The 24,787-nt window shown below is 36.7% G+C and overlaps 1 protein-coding gene across 1 annotated transcript in view; it reads left to right on the top strand.

Annotated features, from left to right (window-relative positions):
• LOC124161652 (extensin-like) overlaps window positions 1–24,787 on the top strand; it is a 270,417-nt gene that overhangs the window by 162,685 nt on the left and 82,945 nt on the right. The gene's annotated exons all lie outside the window — the stretch shown is intronic.

Raw genomic sequence — 24,787 nt, 5'->3', positions numbered from 1 at the left:
TCCCTCCCCTCACCTTCCACGTGTCGTTTGCATCTTCGCGAGAGGTCGTTGCCATCCCCACCCCACCCCATCGGGAGATCACACCCACCGAATGCGCTCACGGCGACAATAGTTCCTAAACGCCCAAGTACGGCACTCAGCATTCCACGTGGATTCGCCGCCATCCAGCCTTGCCTCATTCATTTTCCCATTGCGACTATTTTCGTCTCAATGCATGCACTTACCTTCCCTCAGAATGCATCCTTTATGCATAGACTGTGTTTTTTTTCTCTTTTAAGTGACCCTCTTTAGCCTGAGGTCTTTAGACTGTTATCTCGAACTTGTGATATTTTAACGCTGCTCTCGCCTGCTTATGGTTTTTTTTAAAGTACTTAGTTAAGTTCTCCGAATAATTTTTAAGTCATCTTAGACCATTTCTATTTTCATTATTTATGAATAACATTGCTCGCCCAAGTACGTCCCCTATTTTTACTTCAACGTATATATCTTTATAGGAGAGAATAGTCTTTTATTACAATCACCAGGTGGTTAATAGTTCAGCGCATAGAATATACAGAGTAATAATTCTTTTCTGTGAGATAATTTGCCGTAAAAAGCAAGCAATTAAGAACGAGAAAAACGATCGTTCGTTTTCATTTCTTTAGAAGAAATTTTTCTCTTGGTAAAATCTCTTTTCCATTTCGCCGGTATTGACTTAATGGAAGTTTTTGTGTATAATGTTGTTTCACCTTGCTATGGCAGTCATTGGCATCTAATCATCAATTTTAAGTAATGAATTTTAGTTGCAGTGTTTTCCTTAATATTTCAGTCAAGCTTTTTACAATCCAAAAATATCACTTTCATATTACTCCTTCGTTAGTGTCATTTGGTGAACTCACTTTTCATAGAGTGTCTACGTTTTTTCCTCGCTTTATGTTTACCCCGACTACTATCGAAATACGTCTGCTGAAAATAAAATTCCGCACTGGTCCGACGAACATAATGTGTGAATATTTCAGGGTATCTATGTTTATGATGACAATATGCGGGTTGGCAGCTCGCCGAAACACCAAAGGTCATGAGTAAATGGAGCCGGCTAAAAAGCTTCACTCAAAAATATGCGTGGGAAAAGATACATTACTTATTGATAATATTGATTTACATTGATATAAATTACTATTCCTCAGGTAAAGGAATCAGGAGTAAAATCACCGTGTTACGTATTTTAAATTATCATGCGGCGTGAGTGAATCCTTCGGTCGTGTATATCTTCATTCAATCATTGCGCAAGTGCAAATTGTTGAACATCTCCAGGCTACCGATCGCGAAAGGAATAATTTCATCCTTACGGTAATTAGCAGAGCTCATTAAAAATAAAGCCATGGCTTCATCGTGTGCACAGTACTTAATTTTTCATCCAGTACATCATTACATAGTGCATCTTAATAGAAGATGTTATCTCTTCATTTAATTCATAATTAATCTAATAAATCATTAGGAAGTACTAGTTGGTAGGGTATTTCAATTTCGATTTGAAAAATCTATTAATATTATATTTGGATATCGTATTTGACACGGCTTTCAGTTATAGCGAAAATAGTGCCATACCTGTAGTTATCAGTCACCTTAGATACTCTATTATCAAATTACCATCAGCAATCAATTCACCGTTCACCATGAATGGGACATAATTCACGCTAATTCTACTATTAGGAGGCCATAGATCATCGAAATCATTATTATAAATCCATGATTATGGATAATATGGGTAATTTTCTACCAACGTATCTCTACGATAATCCAATAATTCCGGTGTTAGGAAATACAAATTCCAATTGAAGTTAGGTGGAAAAAATCTCTCCAAAACCCTTAGTTTAGCGTAATTATTCTAATCCTTGCCCTCGACGGGTTAGCACCCGTTCTCCTTCCCGTTTGGGATTTCCCAAGACAATCGAAAAATCTGTTTCGGAGATACTTTTCCTTCCCACTTTAATTAACACTCGGTGTTTCCTTCTTTAGAACATTCACATTAATTGCCATTAGGATTTCCTGGCTTTGGACTTCTTCACTGTATCCAATGTGTTGCTCAACTTAATTATTCCACCTCCGTATTAGATTTCTCGATGCTCATCAACGAAAAAGGATGTCATGCATTAGTTTCTAGTTATCAAAGGCTGGTGATAAATCTACCGTCATGCAATATTATTGGATACTGCTGCCCTAATGCGCAATCACTACTGGGGAAGTTCCTCCCCACTCTGACGGAGAGTATTAGTATATTTGAACCCGACTATAATTCAAAGTTCGACAAAAACGATAAGTTAAGAGAGATTTGGTTTGCCGGATAGGTATGGAAATTCGTTTTCCCCAGAACAATGAATAACTTCTAACTGTGCAGCATTTTTTGAAGGAGCCTTCCGAAAATCGGCATGCGCTCAATAGAATTGGAATCACAGGAGGGCTAGAAAATATCACAGGTGATGATCACCTTACCTTTGTCTTCCCCTTTTTAAAAATACAGTACTTATTTGTGAATAATTAAAAAATTTCTAGCCTGCAGCACTTGTTTAAATTGTATAAAATGAATCTTCATTTTATATCAATGGAAGATTTGTGGGGGGTTCGGATTGGTGTGGCGGCTAGAGTATTGGATTCTCACCCCATGGGCCCGAATTTAAACCAATGCAATGCATTGTGGTGTAGTTCACTAGAGTGATCACTAGGAAATGACATATAAAATGACCTTGTGATTCAGGCTTAAGTACAGCGCTCCAACCGTTGAATGGGACGTTCAGGCGTGGTCCCTTTAGCGCATTTCCTTAAGAGCAGGTTAATTCCGACACAGGGTCTCTCTCCTTCCCTAATCTTCCCTCACGACGACTTCAGATGTCGGTCGCCCCTACCGAATACCATACCAGGGAAGATGTAGTGCTGATGATCTCAATTGTCGACACTCCCAAAACAACTACCTACTGCTGCTACCAATTCACCATGTTCCTACTTGCGTCCTTCATACCCCCCAGTTCGCTGCTTCCCCCCTCTCTCAGTGGTTCCGCCACCGTCGGGCGACGAGAAGAAGGAGGTGGAGGGGTAGAGACACCGTTGCTCGCGAGGTGGGAAGCCGAAAAAAGTCGCGGGGTTGGTGGCGAGAGACCACGTCGCTATCGATAAAAGTGACGCCTTTGGAATGCATTCTGCGCACGTGCTCTCTCCAAAACGACTCACGCCTTTCTTCTACCCCTCCCTCCCCTCCCTTTTCCTCACCCCAAACCACCCTTTTACCCATTCGCCTATGGTACACATCTCCTTCCCTCTACCCGCAATATACTTCCTCGTTTTTTTCATCCCCGTGATCCGTTCTTACGGGAGTATGAGCGAGCGGTAGGTACTACTCTGGCTTCTGTATCCCGGATCCAATCTTTTGGAAAGACAGTGAGTGTCTACCATTTCCTGTCTTAAAACGAAAACTTTTTTCTCTCTTCATTTCTAAAGTTCACGGTAACGCAAGGGCTTTAACGTAGCCGCCGTATCTAAAGGAACTTTTTTCTAAGGTCACATATAAGTCACGTCAGAACCAAATTTTTTTCGCTGGAACTCCCCATGTTTCTAGTCGTGTATCGTTATTTAGTAGCATGCCTTGCGATTTATGCTCCAGCGTGACGACGAAGCCAAGTAATTGACCTTAAAATTCGTACTGAAAGACGCTATCTTTACTTCAAAAGTACGTATTGACGAGAGGCTACTGCTAACTTTTTCAGTTCTGCTCAGACTGGGTGGGTTTGTGATTTACGTTCATGGACATACAAAGGGAGGAAAAATATATGCGTCAACTCATTTGTGCATGAACTAATCAATACACTTGTTAGATTATGGGTCCGTATTCAATACCTGAGCATTAGAAAATTTCGTTTAAACACTTGATTACACAAAAAACAATATTATTTTTCGTGTAATCAAGGACTTTTCAGGAAAATAACCTTGCAAAATGCCTGATGTAATTTTTAATTGAGAAAAATTGCTGAAATTAGCATGTATCTCTGTATCGTCCTTTAGAGAATTATTTTGCTTTTTCAGCATTAAAATCAACGACATCTATAAAGATACTGCTCGGAAAATGATTGTCAGGTTTTACATTATTTTCTAAAGTCCTAAAATTAACTATTGGCTGCCCTATACAATGAGTTACGATTCCATAGCGATAATATTGTGAGTTTGGTGGAACTCTTAATCTTTCATAGTCTTGAATTAATATGGGCTGTTATTTCTGGATAGGATATCACTGACATTCTTCTTAAACAATGATCTTTAATAACTAAAGATGTGCTTGAAATTTTCATGACGTAGTAAACATATACATATCCTGGTGGCTTGTACACTACTCAGATTACGCACTTCTTTCGATTAATCCCGTCATTTTTACCATTTGGAACTTTATGGTACTTTAAAGAAAGTTTATTAGAACGTTTATTTCGCGTGGAATAAGAAAAATGTGTTTCAATAAAGCCACATCGTATTTTTATTATCCTAGTAGCATTGGAAAATATCCTCAGTTTAAGACAGGCTTCCGGTAAAAGTTTAAGGTTATTTGGCAAATATGGACAGGTGTCATTTAAATTATTGGTTTGATGCCTGATAAAACGTTTTCCCAATAAGTGCTCATGTTTGTCCGAGATTGGAAATGGTTTTGCTTATTCAATGCATGGAAACCGCACGGCAAACCGCCAGGCCGAGCGAAGTTATTTGCTGACGGGCCCACTATTCCACTCCGAGAGCACCATTAGTGGCCCTGATGGAGAGGGCGTTAACTAGGCGCCGATATTTGATTTGGAAGGAGTGCATTATCGAAACGGGCGCACCCGCCGTGTGTGTTGACACCGCGCGCCCTTCCCTTGTGTTCGCTGCTGAGTGGCTGCTGCTATCTCTCCCGGAGCAGCCGAGAACCCACGGAATGCGAAATTGACCCCTCCAAGAGTCATTGATTCACTCACGTCTAGAATCTTTTAGTCGTACGGCTTCTAGAACGGCGATTCCTGAGGACTCAAATTTTATCATCCTATTTTCGTCGTAATTATCTGACGATGCCTGCATTCTCTTATCTGCATATGGCTTTACTGTGCTCTAGTTAGTATGATGCTCTTAACCCTGATTTATAAGAAAAACATTACGCATTATCCTACGTTGGTAAAATTTTTTGCTGCTCGACTCTGAATTTTATAATTATTATATGCTTCGAAGAAATCATCATGATTCCTATAATTTAATGGCTGCCGAAGCCATCTTGATGCCGTACATAAAATATTTATATTATATTTAGATTCTAGAAGTATTTGCTTTTTCATTTCTTCAAAGATTTTTACTCTGTTTTTCTTAATTTTTCTCTTGATACACTTAACTATTGTTTTATTAAATAAGGAAATGTTTTCAATCGTAACTCTCCGTGCATTTTCTTCTTCTCTTCATTTTAATATCTTGTGTATCTTAGAATAAAATATACAAACAGCAATTTCATTAGCTAGTTGAAGTTTCTTCAGAGTCTTCGATTCGGTATTTTTTTTTTGCACCCTCATGGATATTGTCTCATATTTAACACTTTGAGTGCGGGCCGCTAATTTCAATGGCCTACTGATAAATCCAGCCATTTTTACTAAATTCGCAAATTCTTTAAAAATATAAGCATCGAAAATATATTTATATCGATATGTATTTCAATAAAAATGGACTTTGTTATTCTTCATGAATGAGTTGAATAACATTTATTGCTAACTTTAAAATATATATTTTTATAATGAAAACGTACTGTTAAAAAAAAATAAAAAGTTGCAACAAATGATGTACTGCCATAAAATGCATAATATTTTTTATTACTCTCAATTTGAACTATTTAAACCATGGAAATCATACAAAAGCATTGTTCCAAGCTTATAATTAAAAATCCTGGATGGCAGAAAGGGTCACTGCACCCTCAACGAACGGTTCTTTCCTCCAAAGAATTTTCACACAAAGTAGGCTGAGAAAAGGGAGCCGGTAGCTACAGAGGACTTTTCGTCATCAAGACTTTAAAAGAACTCTTTTTCCATCGAGCAGTTGATTTTTGAAATGACAGAACCACTAAGCAGTAAACTGGAAACGTATTATGGGCAAATTATTATGGGTATATTACAGCTTCAAGCAAACAAAGTGCATAAAATAGAAAGACGTATTGTCCATTACGTCCATGGCAATCTTCAGAAAGATTAACAGGACGTAATATTACGCCCCTGGCACGCAAAGTGTTAAGTGGGTACTAAAAATGTGTGCCATTGTGTAAATTGGAAGAAGTCTATCTAAAAGTCTATCACTAGAACTCCTCGGTCAATATCGAGAGAGTCGTTTGAGATAAATAACGAGAAAATTAGACTAAATCGAATGTAGAAAAATGGTGTGGTGATTAGCATTTAGGAGTTTTGAGCCACGTTAATTTGAAGCATTCGGCAAATGGTATGCTTGATTTGGATGGGGAAGCCAACTGTGCGTACGCTGCGTTGCCCTCGCCAATTCTTATCCATTACCTTTGTCATCTCGTAATGAGCACACGTGGCTCAGCAAATCCCTTCCATGAAACCTTTTTGAAAGTGGTGTCGTTTGAAGTTGAGCCTCGCGGGCCGTAATAGGAGTGTGTTTGGCCTGGAAGTGAGTGAGGAGGAGGCGCCGCGTCGTGCACTGTCACCGCCATCCCTCCAAGGGCTTTTACCGTGCATTTTATTTCAGCTGTGGCGCGATGAGTGAAGCGGTGTGCAAAGGGAAAGTTTGAGAGGGGCGTTTCCCAACTCTGCTATCCTTCCTGGAGGCATTTAAATTCCGTCCTCTATGCCCGGGTCCACACGCACCGCCAGGTTGCCTATCACTCAACAATTGCTTATAGTCCAGGAAATGAAGCTCATAAAAGTGAAAAACCTTGCAATTTTTTCAAACTGAATCGATTTGCACCAAAATTTGGGATTAGACTAATTATACCCCCTACTTCAAAATCTATATTATGCCGAAGGGCGCTTTTTATTTTTTAGGGGTGAAAACTACCCTTAAAAGCTGGAACTTAAAAAATTATTTTTTAAAGCTAAATACGTGTAAAATTTAGTTTAAATTATATGTATAATTATTTTTTTATGTTTTGAAAATAATTTTAATGTGTTTTAACCCATAATAATCAACCCTTCGTGGGGATTAATGTAAAAAAGAATTTTCAAACTGAATCGATTTGCATAAAAATTTGTGTTTATACTAATCATACCTCCTTTAAAAATTTTTTTCAAGCCGAATCGATTTGCATTAATATTTGGGATTAGACTAATCATACCCCATTATTCAAAATCTATATCATGCCGAAGGGCGCCTTTTATTTTTTAGTGGTGAAAACTACCCCTAAAAGCTGAAACTTAAAATATTATTTTTTAAAGCTAAATACGAGTAAAATTTAGTTTAAATTATATGTATAATTATTTTTTTGTGTTTTGAAAATAATTTTAATGTGTTTTAACCCATAATAATCAACCCTTATTGGGGATTAATGTAAAAAAAAATATTTACCCTAAAAATTAGAATTATTTATCACATTGTATCTTCTTATTCACTTTCTTATTCCTTTTATTATGTATTCACTTTTTTCTCTCATGATTTTAATCACAGCATAGAAAAGATATAATAATAGGATAAACAGAACAAACTTCGTCATGGTAACATAAACAAATAAATGTGCATTTATGTAGACATTACATGAAACACAATCAAACGGAGACTATGGCTTCCAGTCTTCCCACCACATGCATGCTCATAGGTCACTGTAAGCGAGAGTACACATACTCACATATGTGTATGTATATATACATCTTATGGGTATGTGTGTTTATTTTGTAGCAAATTTGAGTGTATCGTTAGCTTCTAACGTAAAGTACACAAAGTATATGCTGATTATGAGGAATATTATGCTCTGAATTGTGGATTTCGAATTTTTCGAAAATAAATTTGATTGGTATTTCTAACATAGCTCCTTTATTTTTTATGATAGAAAGTTCATTTAAATTTTATTTTGTAGGGTTTTTACTGACCACAAGGTCATGTGAATTAAATTTTTTTCGAGTCATTAATTTTGAAAGGGGAGGGATTTAAGGGTTTAAATAAGGTGGAGCTCCCTTGGAAATAGAGGTTTTAATTATCAATATCTCACCAAATAATTATTGCATAGAAAATTAAAACACACCAAAATATTTGAAAATAAAGAAGCTACAATTTATTACTCTTAAATTTTTTTCATATATCCAGTTTTTTTGGAGTTATTTTGAAAAAAGAGCATTTTTAACGAAATTGTAGAAAATGACTTTTCAAGTTTTCCTCCAATTTTTTCAAAATTTAGAGTTGTAAATTAAAAAAACTTCTAGGATCAATTAACAATACTTAAATAAAGAGAAATACTGAAGGGCATTGATCAATTTTGTCTAGTGTGGTAATAAGGAGTCGTTTTCACTGATTTTTTCGTACAAAAAAGTAGGGAGTGATTTTATTTTTAATCATAACTCGCTCAAATTTCATGATAAAAAATATTTTTTCTCATTATAAGAAAGGTTTTTAAAAACACTTTTAAACAGATCACATAATTTTTCCTCGAAAATAATATTTTTCCCGCTATTTAGTATTGAATCTTTCAAATTTAGCGCATGACAAACAATAGATAACTATCAACAAGTTGTAGCTCGGTCCGAATTGGTCATAAAGGAAATATAAAATGAGATTTTTATTTAATTTTTTACAAGCTACAGTTTTGTAATTCACAATTTCCTAATAAAATTAATACTTTTCAAGTTATTTGCCTATAATCGATTAAAATCGTTGATTTTTTCGTCAAAAAACTGTTACTTTCAATCGCAAACAACTCGAAAAATATTAACTTTACGCAAAAAATGGAAGGAACACTTTATTCTTAGAATTTATTTTTCTATCGATTCCTGTAGTCAAAATATAATTAATATTTTCCACCCCCGAGATGGGGTGGAAACCACCCCCAGGGTAAAAGCGCCCGTCGGCATGATATAGATTTTGATTCTTGGTATATTCCCTACTTATTGTGAAAATTTTAAGAAAATCGATTCAGTTTGAAAAAATTGCAAGCCAAAATGCTTCATTTCCTGGACTATTACCGAAATTCACTAACTCTCTATTAACTTTGTGGTATTCCAATATAAGTTTTCCGGTGAATTGGACTCTAGGGAGCAGTTAGAAATTTTAAAAATTATTGAAATTCAGGATAGTACTCTTATAAATGAATATCTCCACCCATCCTTTTCCCCTATTCTGGCGTCCGCTTTAAAATTCATCAAGTAACTAGGTAACAATAATAAGATAAACAAATCATAACTTGCGCCTGAAGATGATGATAAATCATTGAAACCCGGGTCGCGCTCTGATAAAAAATAAGTGGTATAAGTAATTGTGTGATAAACAGGAAAACTAAATTGCTTACCGCCTTTTGCATTATCGAGTTACTGATGCCCTGGTAAACCCGAACCCTGAATATATCAAATTTTACTGTGAATATATCTTGATTATTGTCCTTTTTACGAATTTAAACTATAGTTCCATTAGCATTTTAAATGGCTACTATAACTTTCTGACTCCAGAAGAATTTATTCCGTATATATTAGAAAACAGAAAGTGGTTTCGCATAATTCTATTTAACTCACTGTCCACTTTATTGTGTCATTTTAAACGTAAGGGATATGTTATTGGGAAGAGCTGATATCATTAGAAAAATATATTTAAAATGTTCAGATGCTGCAGCATATTCTGAAATAACCATGAAAGTTAGGATAAAAATGCCTGAATTAAAACCAGAGAATGCTTCTCTATGGAAAAACCGGGTTTACTAGTATCTAGTTTTTATTGGCCCGTTTGGAATAGTGGTTTTCTTTGCCCATACTCTCCTGTCTCCTGCGGTGAAAAAAAGGGTCTGGGGTGGCCCTTTAGAGCATGCATACCAGCATATAAATAAAAATTGTTTATGGCAAGTTATTTTCATAATTTTGACGTTGTTTAGCAGTTTATAACAAATTTTTTACTAACATATGGCACATTTAGAGACATGGACGAGCTGAGTATTCGTACCTACCTCCTGAATCATAAGATAGTGAAAGGGCGGTACGATCCTCAAAATAGTTATAATAAAAAAGTGGTTATAATGCACTGCTCCGTGTCGAATACGAAATTTATTCTTTTGTCATCTATTTGTACCATGTGTTTTGAACAAGCGACGATTTAAGGGGTGAGAATTAAATTTATCTGGGCTATTAAAAGTATTTGTAGCTATCGGTATGACCCATTTAACATGTATGCTTGGAATCAATGGAATTTAGCCACCGTAGTGATAAAGTTGTTTCGGAAAGGTAATTGTTCGCCCTATTATGTAGATTCATGAGTGTGCGTTAATTTATTGAAATAGATATTCTGTTTTCGGAAGTTCATTTTAACCCCCTTTTATGTATGTGAACAGATGTTATTAATACCAATGCCTTAGTTTTTATTATTGGTAAAATTTTCATCTCTAAAATTTGATATTTAGTAAACGAGTAGTGAGATTTTATGTGAAATTGTTGTTATCCTGCTAAATTGATTAATGGATTGGCTTTAATCACTTTTAATCACTTTATGATTATATAATGGTATATATATTATGCAGCCTAAGGTATAAATTCGTAATATGCTCGGGGCTTGGTGTTATTTCTCTCTCACATTAATAATACAGTCCTAATTTAGTAATACAAAATGATGTAGTTACTAATATTTTGCCATAGTTTTCTGAAAGAATCGGTTCAGGATGAGCTTAGCTTTATCAATTTTAGTTCAAGAAACTAGTGGGGAAAAATCTAAAAGCTGTTAAGTGCAGTATGGGATCATGCCGAAGCTATTATTTATATATGCTCTAAAAATAATGCATAAAGCCTGTACATGCATCACATTAGTTTTTCTCATATTTTTGTCGCCTTTGTGAAATTGATAAGTATTTTAATTTCCTAGATATTGTTCACACAGTCGTGTAGCAAAATGTTCTTGATAGATCCTCGTCGGATCCTAATAATTTGCTTCTTCATGTCCTGCGTCATTAATTGGTAACATTTGCCTGGTATTTTCAAAAATATTCCACCTATATGCTGCTATAACTACTTTTACAACTATTTTTTATTAAATAATATTACATGACGCCTGAGAGCGTTTTTGCATTTAATTTCTCTTTATAATGTGGATTAATTCAGATACATGCACTGTTTTCAAGAGCGCGGCGCTACCCTTCCGATGTCGATAGCAGCCATGCAGCGTTTCAATGCCTAGTGGTTCTAATGGTCTCCAGTGGTGGGTACTTATGGCGCTCGTCGGGCACCAGCCTTCTCAGGTTCTCCGCCAAGCGAATAGTTCTCGAGTGCACGCGCTCTCAGAAATATCATTACCTCATACGCGAGCAGGTCATTGTCCTCGTTTAGTATTTGAAAAAAGAAAACGCCGACCGGCACGCCAAGCCCTTGAGAGGAGAGCCGGGTAAAAGAGCCACCACCCCTTTGTTCGCAATGCTCCACGAGATCCTCATCTAGAAAGAGAGGAAAAAGTGAATAAATAAATATGCATGGCTGGGTTAGGGAACGCATGGAAAAAGGGATATATTTATTTGTACGCTCTGCGTTAGTTTTCCGATTTTCCGCAACTGCCTCTTCGCTGACACTTGGTAAGGCAAGAAAGAGGAGGAGAAAGAGATTGCAAAGGCTTTTGTGACTTTTTCCAACTTTTTTTCTTCCCCTCCTACTTTTACCTCCATTTCTTTCATTCTCTTCCTGTAATTCCATGCCCAACGCCTCCTCAGCCAATACATCCTCCCTCCTCACCCCCTACTCTCTTGCTTTGCCCTTTGCAATATTATTCCCACCTCCTCCAATCCGCCCTCTCGCCTGAAGTGGCCGTGCCTACTACAGCGCATAGGGCAGCCATGAATTCCCTCTCCTCCGTGCCTCCACTCAAATCTTAACCCTTGCCGGGGACGCACTCGCCAGCGGGTATTCTGCGCAGATCACGCGCGCCAGCGCTCGCGTGTAAAACGGCGGCGTAGCCGAGCGGACTTGCAGGCATTTCATTTATTCCGGTGGGAGAGAGAGAACTGCTCTTAGTGGCCTTATGGCCTCAGGGAGTGGAAAACATGGAAATCCTGGCCATCCATTGCTCAGAGAGGCGAGACTCTTCGGTGATTCTCGAGTGTCTGCCCTACCTCTGCTGACCGTTCGTTGGAATAAATATTCCAATTTGCTTTCATTAAAAAATGAGAATTTCCGGCGAGATGCTGCGGATGTAATTTTATATATGCCGAGTAAAATATTCTCGCATTACAGCCTCTCAATATGTAGACTACTCGACTACCAACGTGATGATAACGTGATGTATGTAGTGGAATTTTTGTATCTTCTGCGAAAGATTCTCGTGCATATATACTATATATGCTGCAACTTAGGAAGTATTGTACTGTCGTGACTCAGCGGCAATGCTCTACATTTCCGTGTTCCTTCAAGTGTTCGCGAGGCAAATTCACCTTCACCAGTTGTGTAGAAAGAAACATCTGCCTTATTATTTTATTAAACATCTTAAACAAAACTAAAGAATATGGCGGCAGAGCACTGCTATGAGTTTTTGGGTTTAAAAATCCCACGAAACGAAATTATATCGTTCTAGTGAGGTGTAAAGCAAATTTAATCATGTTGGACATTGGCACGTCTTATCATCATCATCGAGTGGAGCTTGTTTACCTGGCTCCACCTGAAGGCAGAACGCTACAGTCGCAACGATTTGCGTGTCCTGCGAATAGAATTCAAATTATATACTAACTGTGAATCAATGTTTTCGCCCGCGTTCATATAATCGCCCAAGAAATATCAGCGCCTGAATCTTGAATAATATGAACCGCCAGGCTTTTGAAGTTTTGGGTCGGTTGTGCCGTTTAATCAATGATGAGAGATGGTAAACTTCTGTTCTGGTGCTTGCTCTGTGGCTCTGTGACTTCTCTGGCTAAAAATTATATTATATTGACAATAGCGAATGTATAAAGAATCGCTGTTTCCTAAGAATACATCTATGTTAAATTTATATTGGTGCTAGTTTCTTCAGTTAAATGACACTAATGAATTTTCTCTTTTCCAGGTAATATCCCAATATCTGCCTCGAGCTGTAAAACCATTGGATACTTTGTGGTGAGTCATATTACAGCTGCGTATACAATAATGACTATTTTACTCGGTAACTTCAATGGTAATATATTACATTTTATTTGATGTGCTCATTCTGTAGTAATGGCATTTTTATCAAAGATTTTATCATATTATCAGAATTAGCCCAACGAAAACTTTAGATTGACAGCTTAAATTATTGATTTTTGGCTTTGGACCCAGGGACGACATTTTTTAAAAGCCATGTCTCCCATTGAGCATTCCACAATTGCCTCACAGGGTAAAGAAGGGGGAAAACAGCCTAATACTGCTGGAAAAATTCCCGCTGCAATTCCTCCAGATCGTGCCTTTATCGGTCCCACCGACGGAATCGATAGCTCTTTAGGCATCAGGGAGTTCAGGTGTTTCGTCAATGTCAGTCTGTGGCAAACGCACGCTGTGCCACGATCTACCATGGTTGATGTTCTTAGACTGAATAGTTACTGCTGGGAAACGGCAAATCAATGCTACTGGTAGTTCTTGATATGCTGTATACATAGCTCATGTAGGTAGCTTCACATGGACCTACATATAGGTAACTTCACAACACTCATATGTAGCTGATCTATAATATCTTAATATCCATAGATAATTTTTTTAAATCCGTAATTACTTACTTATATGACAAGGTTAAATGTTTATATCAATATAAAAATCTAAAATAGTTAAGGCAGTCTAAATAAAATAAGAATGTTATAGTCGAAATAAATGAATATTACGCCTAATCGACACACTTTGCTTAAACTTAATACGAGCTTGTGGACATTCCTTTCAAACCCTCCTCTACGAAGCACGCTAAATTTCGTCAAGTTTAGCTGTTGAAGACGAGGCTTATGACATCGCCCATGAATACGCGTAAATAGCAGGTGCTTTTCGTGGAAACCGGAGCTACCAACGCTCCCTGTGTGTGGTTGTGTCATGCTTTCTCCAATCGAACGGTCTTCCCTGCTTTCCATCACCGCCTCGTGGGCTGTGAGTGAAGGCGTTCGGGACATATGCGCGGAGGGCGCCTATGCGATGAATGATGGGCGGCATGGAGCTTTGGCAGTTTGCAGAGCCACCAAGGAGATGACGTCGGATTGGGAAGGGCGACCTCTACTAAACAGGGAGGGTCTTCTAGTGGGAAAGGGTTGCCGTAGAGAGGGAGTGAGGGTTCTAAGGGAAGGTTTTGGTTGTGGAGGAGGCATGGGCTGCCGAAGGCAGGGGACCCTTTTAGGCGAGGGATGTTTCACCGAAGAACGGTGAGAGCTTCGCGTGCTTAGCGCCAGAGAACAGCCATTATTCATCACACGCAAATGAACTTCCGCTCCAGAATTTCCCGCAAAAGTCCCGCCTTTTATTTCGTCTTCATTTTTCGTGGTAAAAAAATTGAAAACGGGTCTCTGTAAAGGCCCTCTTTGAGATTTATTCTTAAGCTAAGCCTTCAGGCACATATATATGAATCTACGGACTTTGCTGCGGTGAAATTCTCTTGCGAATATTTTTTTCTTTGATTTTAATAGGTTTCATTTTTCAGCTTTGCAAACTTTTTCTATTTCTTTACTGAGTAGAAAAGAAATGGCTTGGGTAAATAATTATTAGAAAATTGGTAATAGAAAATATCAAAACGAAGTGTTTCTTTTATTGACACTGGAATTTACAGGAAGGCTAGATTATTGTCTAATAGCATTCCAATTTTTAAAGGCAAAGAATAGTAAGTTAAAGCCAAAGAATAGTAATTTAAAGCTTGAAAAAAATAATTATCCATAGGTCAGACTTCTTACTGTACAGGAAGAATTGATCTTCAAAAATATTATAATAAATTGAATTCACATGACTACACGCTTAATAGGTGTTAAAATTGAGTTTCGTGTGAAATTTAAACAAATTCTACGCAGTGGAATCAATATTTGGATCAATTTCTTTTTGAGGAATCACATTCCTTTGAAAAATTTCTCAAATTTAACCAGGAAGATATAACTCAAGTTTTTTATTCAAGTCATTCACTAAAGCCCTTTTTTTAACTAATAGTTTTCTCTCAAACTTTTATTTGCTGGTTTATTTTCCCATTACATTCTTTTACTTTACATTTTTCCTTTTTATTTGCCTGTTTTCCAGCACCAGAGTGAATTATTTTTATTCATTACACTCGCCTAAGACCTTATGCGTTTACTTTATTCTCGCACCACTTGTTTCTCTTCCATGGACTTGACTCCTGACTTGGATTATGATGAATATCTTGTAATCGGCAAACGCACAAAGACAGTTTTCTCATGGCTTGTTAGATGTGTGAATCCATTACTGAGGAATTGGTCACCCTTGATCCTTTATGAGGCTAATTTAATATGATTATACAAATTATAATAGTCCTTCATTGGGGCCATATTGATTCTAAGAAGTCCATTCTTATATCCAACCACTACATTCTAAGTTAAAATCCACATCCAAAAACTACCGAAGTTCCTAATGAGATTGTTAAAATATATTTGAGTACGAAAAAAACCCATGATTGAGTTGTGCTTTCTTTTAATCAGATTTCACGCCCTCTTTCCGGATATTTTTCGAATATTATTGAAAGTGAAATTCGACTAAATTCGATAGCGATTTATTTCGATTTCACAGCCTTTACAATCTTCAGATTTAAAAGTTAAATATGAAAACTTTTGCTTCCAAATTTATCTCCATGCTGCTGTTTATGTTGGTCTTTAAGTACCACGGAAATCGTTTTCATCAAAATTGTGAAATTTGCATGTGCGAAAACTCCGAGGAAAAGAGGAGCAGTGCCATTATTTACCTTATTGCTTGAGTTTAACTACACATGAGTTGTATTATATGTATTTTTTGTTTGGCTAGCAAAGTTTAAATTAAAACTGATGAAAATAAGTTACATTTACAGTGATAGTAAAAACCAGGTAAAATAGTTCTCCGCACGTAATCTTGGAGCTATGCTTGGGATAGATTTTAAATGGAAACTGAATATATACAATCATAATTTGATGCATGATTATAGTGTAAAATATACCGGCTCATTTCATAAAAGGTGAGTAGAGATAACAAGTTCAAATTATAGGCCGAACATTTCCGGCCATTTAAATCACTTGGGTCCGTTCTGTTCTCATTCATATTCATTGTTACTTTCACGCATTTTCAGTTGGGAAACATGTTTATATTTATGTATTCATCTGATAGGGGCCATTAATTTTCCCGCAGCAGCAATAAAGTCGGCCTCTATGTCCTCAAAACATAATGTTATAAAAGGCATATTTCTCCCTTTTACGCATTTTGCCATGCATTGTGTTTCCCGGAAATTTCGCAGTTTTATATCGGCTAAGAGTATTCAGTAATACATTTTTGCCATTTTCAGTTCTGCGTTTAGCGATAAACCTTTTTACGATAAACCTTTTTATTTCTCCTCTCGTGACCTGTGGGACTTGTGGTGTTATGTTATTTTCTACTTTTCGTCTACCCGAGTCGGATGTGGCGAAATGAAACGATTTCCTTCTTTCACCCCGACGATAGAGTCGTAATGTTCTCGTGGCAACGTTCGGCACACAACGTGCAGGCCCTTCTGGGGCGAAATGCCGTGAATCATAGTGACGACGACGACGCAGCAAAAATGCACGAGGGTTGTGTTTTATCACCCAGGGAAATCACAAGTTCCAAGTTCAACCGTGATCACCCGACACGCGCGTGTGTGAGTCGGCTAAAGCCACCGCCGACGCCGCTCACCTCCACGCGACAGCAGCAGCAGCTGTCGTCTCCGGGAGGAAAACTTCCCTCTCCCCTCGGCGCCAGCAGCGCGCGGTCAGGTCGTTGACTTTGACAGTTTCCGCGAGAGGGGTCTGGTTCCCATCGCAGCTCCGCTTCCTCCTTCCCTTTTATCCAAATCCCCGTGCCCCAGTCGCGGATGAACGACCTCCAGGGTGTCCTAAAAGCCAGACGACTGACTCCTCTTCCGCCCTCGCCCGCTTATCTATTCCCTTGCGCCTCTCACCTTAATCTGCCGCTACACAGCAGTACTCCGTTAGACGCCTCTTGGGTGTTTGGCAGGGGGTTAGGTATTTTTTTGTAACTCTACGTCTGCATGTTATATTGCGAGTCTTCTCATGGGATCGTGGTTGGAATCAGCCGTGTAAGTGGAAAAGGGGAGTGGAATGTACTACTTTTTGAAGGGTTGCGGGAGCGGGTCAATTTATTTTGTCGCATTTATTGTATCCCTCCCACTCGATATTTCCTGGCTTATTTTAACAAACCTTGTAAAATCTAAGAAATTCACTTTTATACCTTGTTTGCTATAGTCCTCAATCAAGACAAGCCGTACCTCACTCTTTCGTTACGATTGTGGATATATATCATTCTCTATTTAAGATTAACTCAGGCAATTTTTGTGCGAGTTACTTTCTCCAGAATTTCCTTATTCAACGTAAAAAATTTAGTTGACGACAATTGCTTTACTGTTTAAGAGCTTCATCAATTTTTCTAGCTTCTCCCAGAGATCGCTAGCTGGCATCAATGCTTCCCAAACCGTCTTATATAAATGATGAAGATATCTTCAATTAATGCCGGGTGTAAATTTTATATTTTATTTTCCTGCAGTACTATGTGTTGTAATTAGACTCAAGTTTTCATCCAGAAGATATTTACGGTTTTGCCATCACTAGTTTGTCACTAAATTGATAAGTATGGTACTAATTTGCAAAGTTAGGAACCTTCTACTGTCTTATTATTTGGTAACTTATTTAGAATAGGAGTATCTGCAGTTATCCATGTAAGCGCACAAATCGTGGAATTCATGTGCTTACATGTATGCCGAGAGAGACCTCATAAAACTGAAGCACGCGTAGCGTACAACTCCCATCAATCTCTTGTATCGCCCGTTACGGGCCGCGGTTCTAGTCGCCTAGCAATTCATCCGTCTCAGCAATATGCCAGAGCAGGTCACTGCAATGGATGGGGTCATTCTATCCCTAGCACCGGAACCAACATGGATATGTGCCAAGTTATCGACCGGCTACCATATGCATTCTTTCATTGGAGTGAATGAGTCATTGGACAGCGGCAATAAATAAAATTGTATGCATACGAGATGATTTAAAAAAATACCAAAAATGATTTTTATAAAGGAAATATTAATAGACACGTCATGAAAGTCGAGTTATATCTTTCGATGTTATTTTGACTCATCTTGTGCATGACTTGCGCAACTACCGTATGAATACGTTATTTGAATAAAAGTTTTTAAATGCTGCTCAGATTTTTATTTCTCAGGGCCATCAGATATTTTTACCATCTCTCTCTCTATTTCTTCACGTTAGTGCTCTATTTTGTCGCAGACGTGAGAATACAGCTACATATTACCATAAAATATATATTTTAGTTAACTAGGATTATTCCAGTGATTGCTGAGATTAGCATTCAAAAATGAAGAATTACGTTTACGTGATTCGTTATTTGCTTCCTTTGAAACTTACGCCTCCATTTTGGAGACTTAAGTCTCCATTATATTTGACATGGAGTTTTTGTTGGCTTTCTTGATTAGATTTTTCTTGGGAGTTATTTCATTAAAAGAAAGTTGTTAGCCCTCATTTTGAGACTTTTCTGCCTCTGGTTTTCATGGAAAATCAAAGTTATATATATTTACCACCATACGGTACTGCGTAAAAGAGTTTATGTAAACCAGTTGGTAATTTTGTCAGTAATAGCTAGAATGAAATATGTGTCGTCTTTCCTGATGTGGTTAGTCCATAGATGTAATTTTCTTGAAAAAGGCGTGCAAAAAAGTTGAATTTGCAATTTGAATTTTATGGAAAATCTTTTTCCTCAATTTAGTGGGCTTTGCCAAGTTGTTGGAAATTTTTGTTCTAATTTTTTGCCTCAAATTTTAGATTTTTGGCTCACAATTACAATTTTTAAAAGTATTTTTGACAGTTATTTATAATTTTTTTAATACATCAACTTGCTGATAAGTTCTTACCAAATGAAATTTCAAGCAGGCATGATCGAGGCCCTTACTCATCAGTGACCTAATGACATTAAAGCAGCATTAAGGATCATTGATGTGAAAGAATTTTAAACATTTGTGCTGAGAGAAGATTTCTCATGACGCGTGGAGTGAACACAAATTAAGTAAAAGGGTCTAACGTAATTATTTCCTCCAGGTATGGTAAATTCGATTTTTATTACTTTCATACTATGGTTGTGGATTTAGCATCAGGTTTAGCACAGCATTAAGCATACTGTGTTCAAAGGATTGAGAGAAACAGTATTTTGTATTATACTTAAAAAAATGTGATGGAGAGATGGATGAGCAATTTTTCATTGCATTCACCTAAAGACGAAACAGCTCGACTAATTCCATCACAATGCATTGTATTGCCTAAAACATAATTTTAAAGGTGTCAATACCGCTCGAGTTTTGCAATATATCATCGGTCACCCAAATATCACTAAATATTTCTTTATACAAGGCGAAAGAATGTTGCAATACACGTGTGAATAGGGATTTTAACACTATGTAATGACAATTTTGTACTCTATTTCAATACTTTATCTGCTTGAAGGGATTTTTTATTCAATCGTGATGTGGGCTTCAGGAGATACTATAATTCCAATTTAGCGGAGTGTAGAATTAGCCCGCACGATGAATAGTCAGTCAATGTCTTCCAATCCAAAAATAGCATTTGAGTACATTGCATCTATTGATTCAACTCGATCGCTAATATTATTATTGTGCAAAGTATTTTCGATTAATGTCTTCTTCTATCACTTGTCGTAAATAGCAGTGATAATTTGTTATAGGAAATTATGATAAGGAATTTAGTGGTGTGAAACAGTTCAATGGTGGTTTGTAAAATTATTTTAAGGCCATTTCGAAAAATGATTAATAAAATGAAGATGTGTATAGGACATTTTTTTCTGTCAAAAAAAAACATTGTTTCCTCTTTTTCTGGAAAAAATATTTTGTTTATTCCGTTCATATTTTGCTTGCGGCACTAAATGAGACCGCAAGGTAATAAGTGACGTGCAAAGGTGCCGTATTCCGCACCCTCGGATTGCCTTTAGGTAGTGACGTCCGTGTCAAATTAAAGCCAAATGAGGGTCAGATTATCCTGCTCTGACCCTGATATTTTGGGACTGCCTTTAATTGCTGGCCCGTTTCTCCAGCTTGACCTCCCCTCCCCTCCGTCTTCCCATGCCGGGCGCCGGTCAAGAGGGGGCGGGGTCAAGCAAATCGAGGGAAAATACACCGAGGGTGGGCCCCACCATCTCACCCGATTGCGGTGAGAACCGCGCCTGAATGTATACTCCAACCGATGCATAATTGTCGCGTACATAGTATATAGTTCAGGATATATGTGGTTGCTTTCTAATTTACTTTCTGCTGAACTAACAGCTGCATTTCTTTTCTCTGAAACCCAAGATATCAACTTTAAAATCTCATAGAAAGCTTATCAATTCCCCATTCGTAACCGGTCAAATGGCTATTTTCTGTTTGCCGGCTTGATTTAAAAAGAATTCCCTATTCCTGCAAAAGAATGCATCAATTTGTCAACAGCGACATTCAACTAAGCTGTACTATTTAAAGTTCGGATAGTTTGATGGTACATTTAAATATCGTGGCGTTGAAATTGGTGGTAAAGCGTCGATCATCTTACGCGACACCGTGAAATCTAAGGATCTATCTTAAATGTTCTTAAAGTTGGGAGAAGGTAGTCGCGTATGAAGCTTTGAAAAGACTTTATCCCAGTTCCTTTCAACACCAATCTAGTTGCATATATGTATGTGTATGTGTGGGCACTGCACGCTCGATTTCCGCTTCACGCGAGCCCCCGAGTCACGGCGGGCGGCCTTGCACCCCTCGCGTGATCACTGTGTGGGGTGATAGCAGATCTCTTAACTCGGGAACCCTTACGGCCGATCTAAGGCCTCCGCGGTAATGGGCTTAAGCACCCCCTTAAAAGCACACAGGGCTCCCTCCTTATTTCTCAGTGGCCTTCTCTCGCCGCGGTCATTTCTTTTCACCCTGCAACACATCGAATAATGGCTATTTTTTCGCCCGAGTTGGGAATCGAAATAGGAAGTTGCGAAATATCCATAACTTCGTTTTCTGTCCCTTTGAAACACATTCGTTAATAATTATTCCCTCGATAGTGCTTCATTTAAGGAACCTATGGGCAAGAATTGCTAGTATATACTGTATATTGATATGCACAATTCATATCGCTTCAGTTTTTAATATTCAGTTGTTTCTTAAATTGTTCTAAATTCCCCTTACGGTAAAGAGCTCACATAAAAAGCTTTGCCTCTAATTCTTGAAAAACTCAACCGTCAACCTCTCAAAAATGACTTTATACTCTAACTTTTTTCATATGTATGAGGAAATTTCCAACGTGCAGTTATTTATTTGAGATCTAGTTTATGTTGGACTAGAAAGCGCAATAAATTTTTAGTTCTTACTGAAATTATTAAATATTTTCTCTATTGCTGAAAAAAATATAAGGAGAGAAGTTAAAACCATTTCACACTCATAACTGACTGGGTGAGAAGTACCGTGCTTGACGATGTGGTTCATCCTACAAAAGTACACCTACTTTGAAGCTCATGCATAAGGAACTAAGACTTTTATGTTATTATTGTGCAATATAATAGTTAAGACGTAACAAAAATATAATTAGTGCAACCGTTCTCAAGATGACTTAATGTGCAGGAATTTCTAAAACTTATGGTATTTTTTTCTATGCATTTGTAGATCATGCATGGTTGCAAATAAAAATGGCTGTCATAATGGCTATGCTTTTTTAAAAAGAGCAAAGAATATTTCAAAAGAGAAAAAATGGACTTAAATTTAAATAAATACCATCACAGTTTCTGGTTAGGGATATGTGGTTATGTTCAACCTGTGCAAAATTTATCAAATATAAATTAATGGAAAATTATGCATTTAAAAATTCCCACCTCGCCAGCAAAGGATTAGGCAAGTTTTAGTAACAGATTCAAAATTGACCGTTTTTTGTGCACTATAATGTATGATATTTGTACCATTTGTTGGATCTCAGACATTTAAGCATAAAACGGTTTTTTGGTGTTTCTCTTTTTTCTTTTGTTATCCTATAAAAGTGAGCAGATTACGTGTAATAGATGGATGTAATAGTTCATTCATATCCTTTATACTCAACGATATCATACTGTGATCTATACTCACAATTATTATTGCCTAACAGCAGCGCGGAGTGTTGTACAAACAATATCAAGAGACTGGTCACAGTATCATAGTGTGTCGGCTACCATGACAACCACCAATGCCTGCTACGACTACGAGATTTTTGCTCATCATGTGATATGTATTGAAAGCTGTTATTGCAATTTAAAAAAAAATTATATGTTGTGAGTCCCATTTTTATATGTTCTTCCTCCTGTTACAAAATACCTTAGAGAACGCAGCTTCTTTTTCCCAGCTCTTTTTTTATCCTTATTTATGCGGCGGTACAATTTATAACGGTGGGTACATTATCCAATAATTTTGACTAAAATGCTTTGAATCATAGAGGAGTTTTAAAATCATATTTTAAGGTTAATTCTAGAATACCATCTCTACGATAAAAGAATTAGAAAGTTAAGGAGCCCTCTGAGGATAAGGTGTTTTTAATTTTTACACTCTCTCCTTAGAGAATAGGAATATTTCGTAAGTTGGAAATATTCTGCAAAAATCTGGCTGATTCATTCTTGGTTAAATGGCACCAATTAATTTTATTCTTTCATCACTATGCTTTTTAAATGATTGGATTTGAAAGCATTGAACTCTGATGCATATAATTCTATAAATTGAAAGTATAGATCTATGGAATACCTTTAAATCGTTTGTCAAATTTGCTTATGAAATTATTATCTCCAAAAAATAATGCTCACACCATTTTTCAAGACGTAACTGTTTTTTTTATGTTACGTATTTATGAAAATCAAAGAATCAAAGAAGAAGTATTAGGTTTGCGTTATATAGTTATATAAGAATCAAATTGATGTGCTTAGTATTATAATTTATTGTTCTAACTAGCTATGCTGAGTAGAGTTGATTGATTGATTTGATTTGACTGAGTTGATTGAAAGATTTATAAATTCAACGACTATATTAAACTGATTGAAGTTCATTTATAAATATTATTGTCTTTTAAACTTATGTGTGTACGGTTGAGGCATAGTTGTTTTGAAGTCTTATGTTATAAATGAATAAATATTTTTATTTTATTATCTTTTTACGTAACATTGTAAATTGTTTATAAAAATGTAATCAACCATTTATTTTGAACATTCATGACCTGAATATACTACGAACCAAAATACCTTATCTATGTGTGACACCATCGGAAGAAATAGCGCATCTGAGAAATAAACGAAAATACAAAGGATAGCTGTGTCCTTACGGATTTCCGTTGAGGCTTGAATGAAGTTTAAGCCATACCATTATATATCTAAGCATTAGTCTACCGTTAGCCTTAGTGTGGTTAAGCATTTGGAAATGGATATGGATCCATTATCAGGATGAATAATAAGTATTCATCTCCTTTGTATTTTACTAACTGTAAGATTTATAATTTATTAATCATATTTTCGATAATTTGTGTTTTACACTTATGGTATTCCATGAAACAAAGGATTGGTCCCTCAGCTTACTGCGCGATATAATTTTCATTTTTTTCACAATTTCACCACCTCTTTTTCAGCTGGCGTCTCTCCTGTACAGCGTAATGCAGTTAATCGATTGAAAATTCATGTTTTTTGGCCACTTTGTATGATTATCCGACTACAGTCGGTTTTCAAAATGGATGAGAGTCAATATTTATTCTTCTGTGTGTTTATTATATGTGTCTTATTTTCCACTCCCATACTCTCTAATTTAGTGCTTTTGTCCAACTCGTTTATGTATTGTATCAGTATATGAGTAAAAACGCTAATTAAAAATATCATTTACAGTAAATGTGAAGAAGAAATTATTTTTTCGAGATTTGTTTTCCACACTGTTATATAAATTGTGAGATATTAACTTTTTCATCTCACCATCAATATACCAGGAAATAGGTACAAAACGGAAGGAATTTAGTGTTTTTGCAGTCTTTTGGATTAATTAAGTTTATACTATGTCTTAAAAAAGGTGTTGCGGTCAGAAAAAAATGCATGTTAAAAACAATGTACACGTTTTTGATGGATCCAGATAGTAAAATCTTTTCAATTGGTACGGATTAATGTATTTCATATCACTAGGTTCTGCTCTTTTTGTTGCTTTTTTTTAAAAGTGAGTAGATGCCCATCTTCATAATTTCAGGTCCTTACCATATGCTTTTTACATATGTGTACATGTATAATACCATAGGCATTTTATCGTAGTTGCTCCTCCTTCTGACGTATTTATTTATTCTCCAAAAACGTGCTGGGAATAATTTGTCGATGGTGTCGCAACTGTTTTGTTTTCTTGCATTTCATGTTGAATTTTTATCTATTGCTGATATTTTTTCAATTTTTTATATAATTTACGAAGGATTAGTTACTCTTTCTTCTCCAGCATAGCATTTTAG

This window comes from Ischnura elegans, chromosome 1 (genome assembly GCF_921293095.1).
Source record: "Ischnura elegans chromosome 1, ioIscEleg1.1, whole genome shotgun sequence".
Classification (NCBI taxonomy): Eukaryota; Metazoa; Arthropoda; class Insecta; order Odonata; family Coenagrionidae; genus Ischnura; species Ischnura elegans.
Note: the sequence above shows the minus strand (reverse complement) of the source record. Positions and strands in the feature narration are given on the sequence as shown.